Consider the following 13834-nt stretch of genomic DNA (forward strand, 5'->3'; position numbering starts at 1 on the left):
AAATGACTTGCGCCCAAGATTACAAAGTCAGTTAATGGCACTGTAACTCTCAGTCCAGTGTTCTTTGCATTTCACCACGCTGCCTGCCTCTTGCTGCCTCAGAGGCTTTACTGAGATATGAACTCCAAAATACTATTGGAAAATGTTATAAATTCTGCATCTGAGATTTTAAATGGCATAACAATATGCTAATTTCCCCATGGGATTAAAATTTCATCTAGCCAAGGTGGGAAGGGTATGATAGCAACTTTGAACCCAACGTCAATCTTATGAGCAACTAAGAGCAGCCTCTCTTCCCCCAACATACATACACACACAGCCCTGAAATTTACACATATGCACACATAAACATTTGCATTAATTGACAAGAAAAAGGAGAGTCAAGTAAAAAATTATAAGACAGGGGTGGCTAGGTAGCACAGTGAGTAAAGCGCTGGCCCCAGAGTCAGGAGGACCCGAGTTTGGTTCTGGCCTCAGACACTTAACAACCAAACAAAAAAACTAACAGTGTAACCTTGGGCAAGTTACTTAACCCCAATTGCCCTCCAAGAGGCAAAAAAAAAAAATAATTAAAAGACATAGTCTAACTGTAGTATAGTTATAGCATAGTTCTTTCAAAAGGATGGGTCAAATTACTAATTTATGTGCTATCCTTAACCACAGATTCTCAATGTTCTCTCTGAAGTACCAAAGTGCCAAAGATGCTGAAAAAGACACATTTCAATGAAACAGGAGACAAAAGCATTTGACAAAAATAACTGTAACTTTTGTTTGCTAAGAATTAACAAAGAAAAAGTTCTTTAAAATGAAGATAAACTTATTGAATGTGATTCTAAGGATACAATTCCTTAATGGTAGCTCTACTGGTCTGTTCAGCTCTTACCAACTTAAATATCATTCCTTGGCGAGGATTAAGGAGATATTCTAGTTTAAGGGTTAGCTTCCCTCTCCTGAGGCCTCTTTTCTTTTCCCTTCACCCAACCTGGGTGATGACTAGGGCACAGGAGCTTCCCTTCTCCTGAAAGGAAGCTTTTCCCCTGCTCTCTCCACTGCTCTGCCTAGGCCCTATGAATTGAGTCTCTGACATTAGTAGTGATGACCTCCACTAATCCAAAGTTAAGAGTTGGCCTGATACTGTTTTCTTTTTTCTTTTCAAATGCTTTATTAACTTCTGGTTTACATCATTCACTTCCGCCAGATTTTGAGTTACAAACTTTTTCCTCGTTTTTCCCCTACCCACTACCCCAAAATAGCAATCCCACTGGATATCCCTTCCTCCAATCTGCTCTCTCCCATATCTTCTCCCATACCCCCTTCGACTTTTCCAGTAGGGCATGGTGGATCTCTATGCCCCAGTACCTGTATATCTTATTTCCCAATTACATGTAAAAAAGTATTAATAATAGTATAATATAGATTTTTGAACATTTGATTTTAAAACTTTGAATTCCAGATTCATTCCCTTCCTCCCTTGTCACACACTCTTACTGGGAAGATAAGCAATTCAGTATAGGTTGTACATGTGTGGCTAATGCAAAACATTACCATAGTAGTTACATTGTAAAAGACTGACTATATTTCTCTCCATCCTATCCCACCTCCCACTTGTTCTATTCTCTACATTGATCCTGTCCCTTTTCAAAAGTGGGTGCTTCCAACTTCCCTCCCCCCACCCAAGCCTGCCCTCCTTTCCATCATCCCCCCTCTCATCCCCTTCCTCCCTACTCTCCTGTAGGATGAGATATCCTATTTAGTGTGCATTTCATTCCCTCCCCAAGCCAAATTCAATGAGAATAAGGTCTTTGCCTTTTTGCCTTCCTGTTCTCCCACTCCATTGTAACCACATGGCAGCTTCAGCTCCTGGCTTGCAGGGGGACCAAGCAACCAGTCTGAGGGGTAATTACTCTTGCTTTAACCTGCTTGGATCTGGACTGCAGTCTAGGGTGGGGGTCCTGGGGTGCATGACCAGATTGCCAGAGTGTGTGGAGGCTTCAGAGAGGGCACCCAACTAATAGCTCCAGCACCTGAGAAAACCCCAGCATTTGGAATGAAGCTCCCCTGTCTGGTAGCAGAGTCCTATTGTGGCGAAAAGCTCAAAAGTCAAGTAATTGAGTGGCAACATGAGCAGACAAAGGAAGCAAAGCAAACAGAGCAATTCAACTTTACACTCCTATTTTGGGGACAAAAAGGATCAAAGCATGGAACAGGAGGAAGACAGCAAAGTCAGAACTCCTGAATCAAAAGTTTCCAAGAAAAATACAAGCTGGTTACAGGCCATAGAGGACCTTAAGAAGGATTTTGAAAACCAAATAAGAGAAGTGGAGGAAAAATTGGGAAGAGAAATGAGAACAATGCAAGAAAATTATGAAATGAGAGTCAACAACCTGACTGAAAAAATAACATCTTAAAAAACAGACTAACTCAAATGGCAAAAGAGGCTCAAAAAGCCAATGAAGAGAAGAATACTTTAAAAAGCCAAATTTGCCAGATGGAAAAAGATTCTCAAAAGCTCACTGAGGAAAATCATTCCTTCAGAATTAGATTGGAGCAAATGGAAGCTAGTGACTCATATAGAAGAGGCAAGGGAAAATGGTTTCAATGGAGGGGAAGAACAGGAAGGCAAGAGGCAATGGGTCCACCTTATTCTCATTGAATTTGGCTTAGGGAGGGAATGACATACACACTAAATAGGGTATCTCACCCTATAGGGGAGTAGGGAGAAAGGGGATGAGAGGGGGGATGATGGAAGGGAAGGCAGGATGGGGGGGGAGGGAAGTTGGAAGCCCCCACTTTTGAAAAGGGACAGGATCAAAGTAGAGAACAGAAATAAGTGAAAGGTGGGATAGGATGGAGGGAAATAGTCGGTCTTTTACAATATATCCACTGTGGAAATGTTGTGCATAACTACATATGTACAACTTATATTGAATTCCTTATCTTCCCAATAAGGGTGGGTGACAAGGGAAGAAGGGGGAAAAAATATTAAAAATTTTTAAAATTACTTTGTACTTATATATGTTGTCATTCTGTCCCCAAAACCCCAACCCCAAGTTCCTTGAAGGCATGGGCTATGTTCTTTTTCTTAATCTTTTTAAAAAATCTATGTATCCCTAGGGACTGGTGCAATACCTATAACATAATAGATACTTAATGAATGTTTTTGGTTTCTTTCAATACCGTCCCTGATATTCATTTTTAACTTGACTTTATCAGTATTAACCAGTTGAAGAATGGAGAGACAACATAGTGTTACCTGCCCCTAAGAAAGGGCAGAGAGCATGAAAAGTAAAAAGAATAAGGAAAAATTTCATTTAGGGCCATAGAATGGGCACTTTTAGTTAGAAGGGATCTCAAAGATCATCCAGTCTAAGGACTTTAATCCTTTTTGTGTGTGTAAGAAATCCCTTCTGCAGTCTAGTGAAGCTTATGGATCTCTTCTCAGAATGTTTTAAAATGCATAAGAATACAAAGGAAGACTAATTAAAATGAAAGTTACATATAAAAAAACAAATTCATTTACCCCAGGTTAAGAACCCCTAATTCTCATATTTGGAAACGGAGGCTGAAAGCAGTGAAGTGACTGATCCAAGGTGACACAAATTAACTACCTATTCAATAACAGAGCCAGAACCCAACAACCTGAACTCAAGACTATTCATTGGTAAATATGCCAAGCTATTCTGACTTCCTTGGTTCCTCAAGAAGCTTGTCAAAGCTTGTACTACTTAAAAGCAGACCTAGAATTAAGACCTAATGGTCTTTCCAATGCACTCTTTTATATCATTTAATTTAATTAAAGACCCTATCTTCTTCCTCCCCTTCTGGGAATACTGAGGGAATTTAGACAAAGATAAACTAGTAACAGTGATTTCTATAGTAAAGTGGGAGATTGTTTTGTAAAAAAAAAAAAAACTCAAAACAAATTGTTCAAAGCATATAAAAGATGTCTAAATGGGTGTTTTATCACTGTGTGCTACTTAGTAGAATCATGCTTCTCATGGGATTTGGGGGGGGGGGAATGGGGACTGTATTTTGTTACAGATTTCTTAAAGACAGAAAACACAAGGTGTGATATAAAGTAAACCCTTATCTGGGAAAAGAACTTAAAAGTGTTGACTTCTTCAGGGGTTCATGTTAGGATTTATTTTATTTAAATATCTTTAATACATTATCTGAAAGAAAGAGCTAAAATTCTAAGTTTGTGAATGATACTAAACTCTTCAAGGTAGTAAAGAGACAAACTCATAAAAAGAGACTATTGAAAAATTCTTACCATTTTGTATAATGGGAGCAAAGTGATACTGAAATACGATAAACTTTAATATGAAACATGTATGAGAATATAACTCAGAAATTTTTTAAAAATCCAAATCATACATATAAAAACAAAAAATCCTAACTATATTAAAATGAAGGCTCTGAGATAACATTATGACCTAGGAAAAGAGACCTAGGTGCCATTCTGGAAGTATTTCATGAGGACTTGTATTGCTAAAGCCAAAAAGGTCAACTAAATGTTTATCATTAAGAACGGTGTTAAGAAAAAAAGAGAATCCAAATCATCCCCCAATAGATAAACTGTCAAAGGCTATGTATTAACAGGTCTCAAAAGAATTTCAAGCTATTAACAACCCATGAAAGTATGTTCTAAGTCAGTATTAAGCAAAACTGACAAAAGATGAAAAGAGTCTATGTTTGAAGGGTAGTGGAAAGACAGAGCTAGAGATTTGGCTCAATCATTCTGGAAAGCAATGTGAAATTATGAAAGAGAGTAACTAAAATGTTCATAACTACTCAACACAGATTCCATTATAGGAATATACCCTAAGGAGATCAATTACAAAAAGAAAGGTTCCACTTGGTCAGTTAACAAGCATTTATTAAGCACTTAAAATATATATATATATATATATATATATATATGTATATGCCAAGCACCGTGCTAAGCATGAGAGATACAAAAAAAAGACAACAGTCCCTGTCTTTAAGAAGACCTCCCACCACACACACACCCGCATGCACACGTGCACACACACACACAAATTCATACATAAAAGACACATATGAATGTAAAGAGAAAATAAGCTGAAAGAAAAGGGGACTAGCACTGGGGAGAGACTGTGTCATAGTCTGAGAAAGAAACAGCAAGAACGCCAGTATCACTGGACTGTAGAGTAAGAGGAGGAGAGAGAAAACTGGAAGGATAGGTGGGGACAGATTGTAAAGGGCTTTAAGAGCCAAACAGAAGATTTTATATTTGATCCTGGAGGTAAAAGGGAGCCACTGGAATGGGGTGGGGGTGACATGGTTAGACATGTATTTTAAAAAGATCACTTTGACATCTAAGTTCTGTTTTGAACTTGGTGCGTTTGAGATGTCTACTGGACATTAACAATCCAGGAGGTAGTTGGTGATGAGAGACCAGAATTTAGGAGACAGGTTAGGGCTGGATAAATAGCTATTATAGAATCACCTATACAGAGATGATAATGTGAAAGTCACGGGAGCTGGTAAGACCACCAAGATAAATAGTAGAAGGAAACAAGAACCAAAATATTTATAGCAGCACATTTTGTGGTAGCAAAAAAAAAAAAAAAGGAAGCAAAGTAGATGCCCATTGACTATGAAATTATTAAATAAACTGTGGTATATGAATGCGCTATAAGAAACAACGAATATTGCAGAGTGGCTAAAGTACTAGATTTAAAATCAGGAAAACCTAAATTTCAATCCTACCTCAGATACTTAACTAGCTGTGTGACCCTGGACTAATCACTTTACCTCACAACCTCAATTTCCTTATTTATAAAATGAGGATTAATAACAGAACCTACATCACCAAGTTGTTATGAAAATCAAATGAGGTAATATATGTAAAGTGCTTTGCAAGCCTTAAATTTCTATATAAATTCTACCCACCACAACAATTATTAATACATTACTATTAATATTATAATTATTAATAGAAACATGAAAATTCATTATGTACTCATTCAGAGTGAATGAAGTAAGCAATACTAGGAAAACAATATATAACAACAAAACCACTAAAACTGAATGCTATGAAATCTTAGTGACCAATCTTGGCCCCAAAGAAGAGAAAAGAGAAGACATCTCCCTGCTCTTTACAGAGGTGGGGAATCATGCTGTAGAACACTGCATACAATTCAGACTTTCCTCAATAGATTGGTTAGTTTTGCAGAACTTTTTAAAAATTCTTTTAAATTCTTTTAAAAATTCCCTAGAGGTGGGACAAAGGATAAAGTAAGAAATGTAGGTTATATAAAAATAACAGATGCCAATAAAACATTATTTCTTTAAACAGAAAATACTGTCCTATTCCCATATTAAGCCCTGATTTATGTTTTTTTTAAGTAAATGGAATTTAAAGTATAAAATATAAACTTGTGCTACACCTCAAGGCTCTAATTGTGAAAGAGTTAGAAAGTAAAAGGGTAATAATTAAATGTGAAGAAATAGGTGAGAAGTAGGCATATCTAAAACAACAAACACTGAGCATCCATGAATAAGCCCAGAAAGAATATTATATGGAAAATGGTGATTCACTAACCTCACTTTAAAACATTTAATTCCTATCTCTCTAGGCTATAACATTAAAGAAAGAGCATTTTAATTGGAGATCTGGATTCAAATCCTGCCTCTGCTCTCTGTATCTGTATAATCCTAGGAAAATAATTTCATCTCCCTGGGCCACAGTTTCTTCATCTATAAAATGAGGGGAATGGATTATAGAACTATGATAATTATAAGAGTCCTTTCCAGCTCTAATTCGTATGATTTTAGGTAATTCTATTTATAGACAGAAAAAATAAGTGAGATGACTTATCAAGAGAACTTTGAAGGCTATTACTTTATAAAAGGTCTTCTCTCTCCTTTTTTTCCCCCAGGGACAGAATGGTGGAATAGAAAGAATACTTGCATTAAAGTCAGAGAACCAGGGTTTAAATCCAATCTAAGCCAGCAAAAGGTCCTTGCAGTTTTGCTGTGAGGAAAGAATTCTATAAATCTTAAAGTGTCACGTAAATGTACACTGTTATTATTTTTTCCTTGTGCTCAGTGTTTGGTTTTAAAGGCAAGAGATACATGTTTTCTGTGATAACTTGTTAGCACATTTATAGTATATTAAATGTAGGTAGAACAACACAAGCAAGCTATCTATTGTGGAAGAAGATTAGATAGACAAAATATGTTAAAAGTTGCTAAAGCATACAGGCATTATTTGATGTACATATAGAGGACTATCTGGGCCAATTAGTTCTGTGGATTAGGATGTGATGATAATGAGGTCAAGGTAACAGATTTGGTCCCTGGGTGGATCAGATAACTTCATGCTGAAGAAAAGTTCAGTCTCACAGTCAAATAAATACTAACCCTAGCTAGTCACTTGGCAAGTGAGTAATCTGCCATGAGGTAGACTAGGCAAGAAAATATGAACAACATTATTACATTTGGCAGGCTCACACAGTCTCTGTGTTCTACTACAGTTAAACATAGCATCAACTTTGAGAATGAAATACAGCATGTTAGAAAGAGCTTTGGACTATAAGTCTGGGTAAAACATTCGAAAAAAGACATTGGTAAATTGCAGAGAATGGAGAGGCGGTAAAATCAACATGGCAAGGGACTTCAAGTTCATGCTGTATGAAAATTAACTGTTAAGAACTAGGGATCATTAAACTAGAAAAGAGGAGACTTAAAGGGTACCTAATAGCCATCTTCAAGGGCATGTCAAGGGTTGTCATAGAAAAGGAAATAAGACTTGTTCTACTTGGTCCCAAAAGAAAAACTAAGAGGATCTGAAAGAGAGAGGTCTTTGTGATGGGGGAAGAGGGGAAGGGATATGTGTGTTGTGTGTGTGTGTGTGTGTACGCACACATGCAAAGAGGCAAATTTAACTTAGATATAAGGAAGAAATCCATAACACAACTTTTGGGGTTCAGAGTATGAGATGAACTAGAACCAAATACAAGATTCTGAATTAGGACATTTGCATTCACGTCTTAGGTGTGTAATCTTGGTTCAGTCACTTACCCTTTCTGGGTTTTAGCTTACTCCCTGTAAAATGAAGGGTTTGAATCAGTTGATTCTTTAAGTTCTCTTTTGGTCCTATAAGCTTATATGATTCCATAGTTTTATATTTGATGTGCCCAGGTCTAAAAAAATATGGCAACTCACTGCAGCTAGGTGGCGCAGTGAGTAAGAGCGCCGGCCCCGCAGTCGGGAGGAGCTGGGATCGGTTCTGGCCTCAGATACTTAACACCCACACAAAATAACTGGCCATCTAACCTTGGGCAAGTTACTTAACCCCAAATGCTTTCAAAAAATATGGCAACTCAATGTAAGGACAACAAAGATGAACATAAAAAATTGGAGGAATGAGACAGGGCAAGAGGAAGGGGAGAATATTAATATCCAGATTTGCCTGAGTGGCCAAAGTAAAATAATAATAATAATAACAATTTCTAAAACATAAACTGGAAGAGAAAGTAGGCTGGAGAAGTCTTCTGTAAACATTACATTAAACTGTTCTAGTAATGAAATGCACATCTTAAAACTAAAAGGCAGGAGATCTCACAAAGATCTGAGTGAACAGCAAAGAAAGTGTTAGGCTTTAGTGTGGACAAGAATAGTACAATATATGGCTGTGTAACCCAAGGAAAATCTTGTCAAATATCAAGGTTTCAACCTCCTCATATGGAAAATGAGGGAACTGGCCTAGAAAATCCTGTAATATCCTTTTCAGTTCTGACACCTGTGAACAAGAAGAGACCCTGAGAATCTTAAATAATATAAAAAGTATAGGAAACATTAGGGATTTTAACTCTTTAGTCTTGAAAGGCAAAAGACATGATAAAAATCAAAAAAATCTTAAATGGCATGGGTAAACATGGACTTACTCAACTACTGAAGTATTAGGAAAAGGATGGTACCTTTCTAAACTTGAGGAAGTAAAGTTCAATTCAATTCAAATATTTATAGTTCCATTTATAGTACCTTTCCCAACTTATTACACATTACTTCTTTTCACACATTCTACTTTCTAGTCAAACTGGTCTTCTTACTGTTGGCCATATAAGACATTTCATCTTTCAAATCCATTCTACTCTTCCTCTTAGAGGCTCAATCTTTCTCCAAGTTTCAGTTTCATTTCCAATTTTATACAAGGCCTTTCCTGATCCTCCCAACTACTAGCACAATTATAAAACGAGAGAGGAGCTGGACAAGATGAATTCTTATGGTCTCCTCTAGCTCTAAGCCCTGTAATCTTTTAGGTTCAGAATTTATCTCAAGTCTAAGCTTATAACATATACATATACATACAAATATACTCACATAGGTGGACATATTTATATAAATATGTATATTTTATGTATACACATTTTGCATACAATAAATATACACATTTATATTTATATATTATGTAATATCTCTCCCATAAGAATATGGGCTCCTTGAGGGCAAGAACTTTCTTATATTTCTATTTGTGTACTTCCAGCACTTAGCATAGTGCCTAATAAATGTTTCTTTATTTATTCAAAGCACTAATGAATGTTTGTTTAGTAAATTAATTTGAGATTTTACAAGATCAATGATAAATGAAAATCTTGTAATTTATTTAAAAAACAATAATCTATACATGAAACTATTATACTGAATCCCAGCTACAGATTGTCATTTGTTCTTTGTTTTTTATGAGAACCAATGACATCACGGAGTGATGGCTTGACTAGTTTATGAATTGGACTGGAGTGACCCAGAGTTGCACAAAATCATCAGTCTCACTCTCTTTTCCAGAGGCATCCAAGTTTAGTGGCAACACAAAAACCAAGACAACTGGTGATTGGCAACCCAGGATGCCATGAGTGACCTTGGCCATCTCTGATACGTGACCAAGCTCTAAGCACTCCCCAGCACCTGCTTCAGCCACCTTCATGGTCTTTAGAACAAATTGTTCTCATCTGCCCATTCCACCAAGGTAAAGTCTTCACATGCCTGGGACAGACATCTCCCTAATTCACCAACAGGTTCGAGTTCTGTGATTTATTTTTTAACCTGGTTTAGCCTTAGAGAGTTTACTGGGGTTTGGTCATTGTGAATGCTACAGCTTTTTGGAGACACATGAGAGAGTTGAGTGAATCAGGTGGACAATAGAAGCAGATGAGCAGCCCTGAAAAGAGGTCAGTAAGCCCTCAAACAAGAAGTACAAGTGCCCTCCTGAACACTCCATATACCACTCAGGTGTAGGTAATGACTAATTAAGGCATACATTTGTCTTCTACTGTATACTTTTCCACTGGTTCTGAGGCCAGCACAGTCACTACCACCACACCTTATAGCCTTCTTCCCCCAAATTTATTATTTTTTAATATAAAAAAAATTTTTTAATTCCAAATTCTCTTCCTCCCTCCCTCACCCATTGAGAAGGCATATGAAATCATCTAAAACATGTCCATATTAGCCATGTTACCAAAAAGAAAGGCAAGAAAATAAAGTAGATTAATAAAAAAAAAATATATTAGTTTTGCCAAATGCAAACATAAACAAAGTTAACATAAACAAAGAATCATGCTCCAATACTGCATCTGCTAAGAAGAGTCTAGAAAGCTTAAGCTTAGAATTGAGATAAATTCTTAACCTAACAGATCATAGGACTCAGAGCTAGCAAACCATAAGAGTTCATCTTGTCCAGCCCCTCCCTTACTTTATAAATAAGAAAACTAAGCTACCTTTGTTCCCTTACCCCCAAATAAAAACACATACTAGATCTCACTAGATTACACTTAGAAGCTTGTTTTTTGTTTTTGCCTTTCTTTGTACCTCAGGCACTTAGTACAGTGCCTGGAACATAGTAAGTTTTTAAAAAATGCTTACTGACTGATGGAAACATATAAAGAAGTGGAAATGATGTCAGAAGACTTCATTTAATATTATAGTTCAACTTCAACATGCTCAGAGAATTTTGATGATACCACACTAATGTTATTATTTCTATACTGAGCCCAACTGAACATCAAAATACCTTAGAATAAAAATTGCCCTTCAACTCACAGATCTGTCAGTTCAGAGACTGCAAGGGTTGCTCAAGACCAAAAGTAAACAGTTTTGGTACAAACCTCTAAAATGAAAACAATCCAGAACACAATATTAATATTCAGTCACTTAATATAACATGTACTATAAAATGAGTACTGTGTACTGAATTCTAGATTACAGTGAAGTTCCAAGTCAGAACCAATTAATAATAGTTGAAATTTAATATAACAAACTCAGTTTACAAGGTATTTCATATATGATTTGCAGAGCAACCCTTTGAGGGAGGGAATATAAGTATCATACCTATTTTAAAGATAAATAAACTGAAGCTCAAAGAGGTTAAGTAAAATACAGTAGAAAGAGTCTTGAATTTGGGGTTAAAAAGTCTGAGTTTTAAATCCTGGTTCTGGCACTTGCTTTTACGTGGGCCTTCTAAAGTCACTTCATTTCAATGCAGGGGTTAGTTATACTAAATGACCTTTAAGATCCCTTTCAGCTCCAAATCTATGATCCTAAATGTCATAGGGTCATGAGGCAGAACTTCGGGCCTTCTTACTCCAAATCTAGTCCATTACTTAAACACACATCCACACCCCAGATATATGATTGTACTTATCCATTAATTGTCTATTATGTGCCAGACACTATCGGAGGTGCTGAGGCTACAATTACAAAGAATACAAAAAAGGTCCACTAGCAAGGAGCTAAGATTCTAATGGGAGAAACAATCTGAGAGACAAGGACAAATTTAAGTTCATCGCACTATACAATTCAATTTTACCTAATTAATTCTGAAAAAAATCTGCACTCTCTCCCCTCACCCCTCCCATGCTCTGCACTTCATGGTGCCAAACAAAAGTGAAGGCAGAAGAATGGACAGGATGGGTACAAATGGATTCAGGACTTGGCTTGAGACCTCAAGAGTTCAGAGAGGAGCCCTTTGCTACACCAACAGTCCCCTAGAGTACTGCATTTCTGTTCCCAACACCACATTGTTGCCTGCATTCTCTGGTCCCGTTTCTGTCTGGCTCCTACATGTCCCCTCCTCCCCACTGCCACCAAGTGCTTTTTCCTCCCCATTCTCTATCCCCCTACATATCCCTGAAGAGTGTGCCTGCCCCTCCCTTCATAAAGTATGGCTCCCTTCTTCCTCATTTTTGAGGGCAATTTTGCATTATGTAACAATTGCTTTATGTAGAGGTCTGCAAAAAGGTCTAGAATTGTCCACTTGCATAAAGTGAGAACTGTTTGTATATACAAACTATAACAATAACCTATGCAAAGTAGAAAAATACAATATAGCATGAGAGAGGGCATTTTGATGGATCAAAAAAGGTTTCATGTAGAAGGTAGTGCTGGGGGGCGGAGCCAAGATGGTAGAGTAGAACCACACACTCGATGTGGGCTCCTGCTCTAATCCTTCGAATACATGTGAAAAATGACTCTAGGGGCACCTAGGTGGCGCATAGAGCACCAGCCCTGGAGTCAGGAGGACGAGTTCAAATCCGGCCTCAGACACTTAACACAAAAATTAGCCATGTAACCTTGGGCAAGTCACTTAACCCCAACTGCCCTCCAAAAAGCAAAAAAAAAGACTCTAAAACAAACTTTAGAGCTACAGAACCCACAAAGTAACAGAGAGAAACAAATCTCCCGCTGAAGGAAGCCTGGCAAGTAGACAGTGAGCTATCCCAGCACTGAGCTGGGAGCCAAGTGTAGTCCCATGTGAGCTGCCCGGTTCCAGCCCCAGGGTGGCCTTGACCACTGGCCTCTGGAGCAGACTTCAGGAGAGTGAATCATCAGTAGCTGTAGCGGTTTCTAGACTTCTCAACTCATAAATGCCAAAAATAAAGTAAAAGGTAAGAGTGGAACTCTGTTGGAATCAGGTGACTGAAGAGCGTAGTCTGGCTCCTGCCCCCCAGGGCGAGAAGCAGGCAGAGATGCAGTAGCCGCAAACCCATGACTGCTTCCAGAGGGGACCAAGCAACCATTCAGAGGGTAATCATTCTTGCTTTGACCTGCTTGGATCTGCATCCCGGTCTTCGGTGGTGGTCCTGGAGTGTGTGACCAGTGAGTTGGAGCTTATGGGGGCTGTAGAGAGGGTGCCCTCCTAATAGCTCTGGCAGCTACAAAAACCCCAGTGATTTAGGACATAGTTCCCTCCATTCTGGAAGCAGAGTCCTACTGTGGCAAAGAGCTCAAAAGTGAAGTAACTGGCTAGCAAGATGAGCAAGCAACAGAAGCACAAACAGACCATAGAATCCTTTTTTTGGGGACAAAAAGGATCAAAACATGGAGCAAGAGGAAGACAGCCAAGTCAGAACTCCTGAATCAAAAGCCTCCAAGAAAAATATGAACTGGTTATAGGCCATGGAGGAGCTCAAGAAGGATTTTGAAAATAAAGTAAGAGAAGTAGAGGAACAATTGGGAAAAGAAATGAGAATGATGCAAGAAGATCATGAAAAGCGAGTCAACAGCCTGCTACAGGAGACCCAAAAATACAATGAAGAAAATTATACCTTAAAAAATTCACTAACTCAAATGGCAAAAGAGTCCCAAAAAGCCAATGAGGAGAAGAATGCTTTAAAAAGCCAAATTTGCCAGATGGAAAAGGAATTTCAAAAACCCATTGAAGAGAATAATTCCTTCAAAATTAGATTGGAGCAAATGAAAGCTAATGACTCTAGGAGAAATCAAAATACTATAAAAAAGATTCAAACAAAAGAGAACATATAAGGAAATGTGAAATATATCAGTGGAAAAACCACTGACCTGGAAA

General features: G+C 37.7%; 1 protein-coding gene across 3 annotated transcripts in view; it reads right to left on the reverse strand.

Annotated features, from left to right (window-relative positions):
* Nucleotides 1-13834, reverse strand: part of PPM1A (protein phosphatase, Mg2+/Mn2+ dependent 1A) — a 59856-nt gene that overhangs the window by 12525 nt on the left and 33497 nt on the right. The gene's annotated exons all lie outside the window — the stretch shown is intronic.

The sequence above is a fragment of the Petaurus breviceps genome, unplaced genomic scaffold (genome assembly GCF_028583685.1).
Source record: "Petaurus breviceps papuanus isolate PSGF00001 unplaced genomic scaffold, PetGlider_PUasm1.0 189, whole genome shotgun sequence".
Lineage (NCBI taxonomy): Eukaryota > Metazoa > Chordata > Mammalia > Diprotodontia > Petauridae > Petaurus > Petaurus breviceps.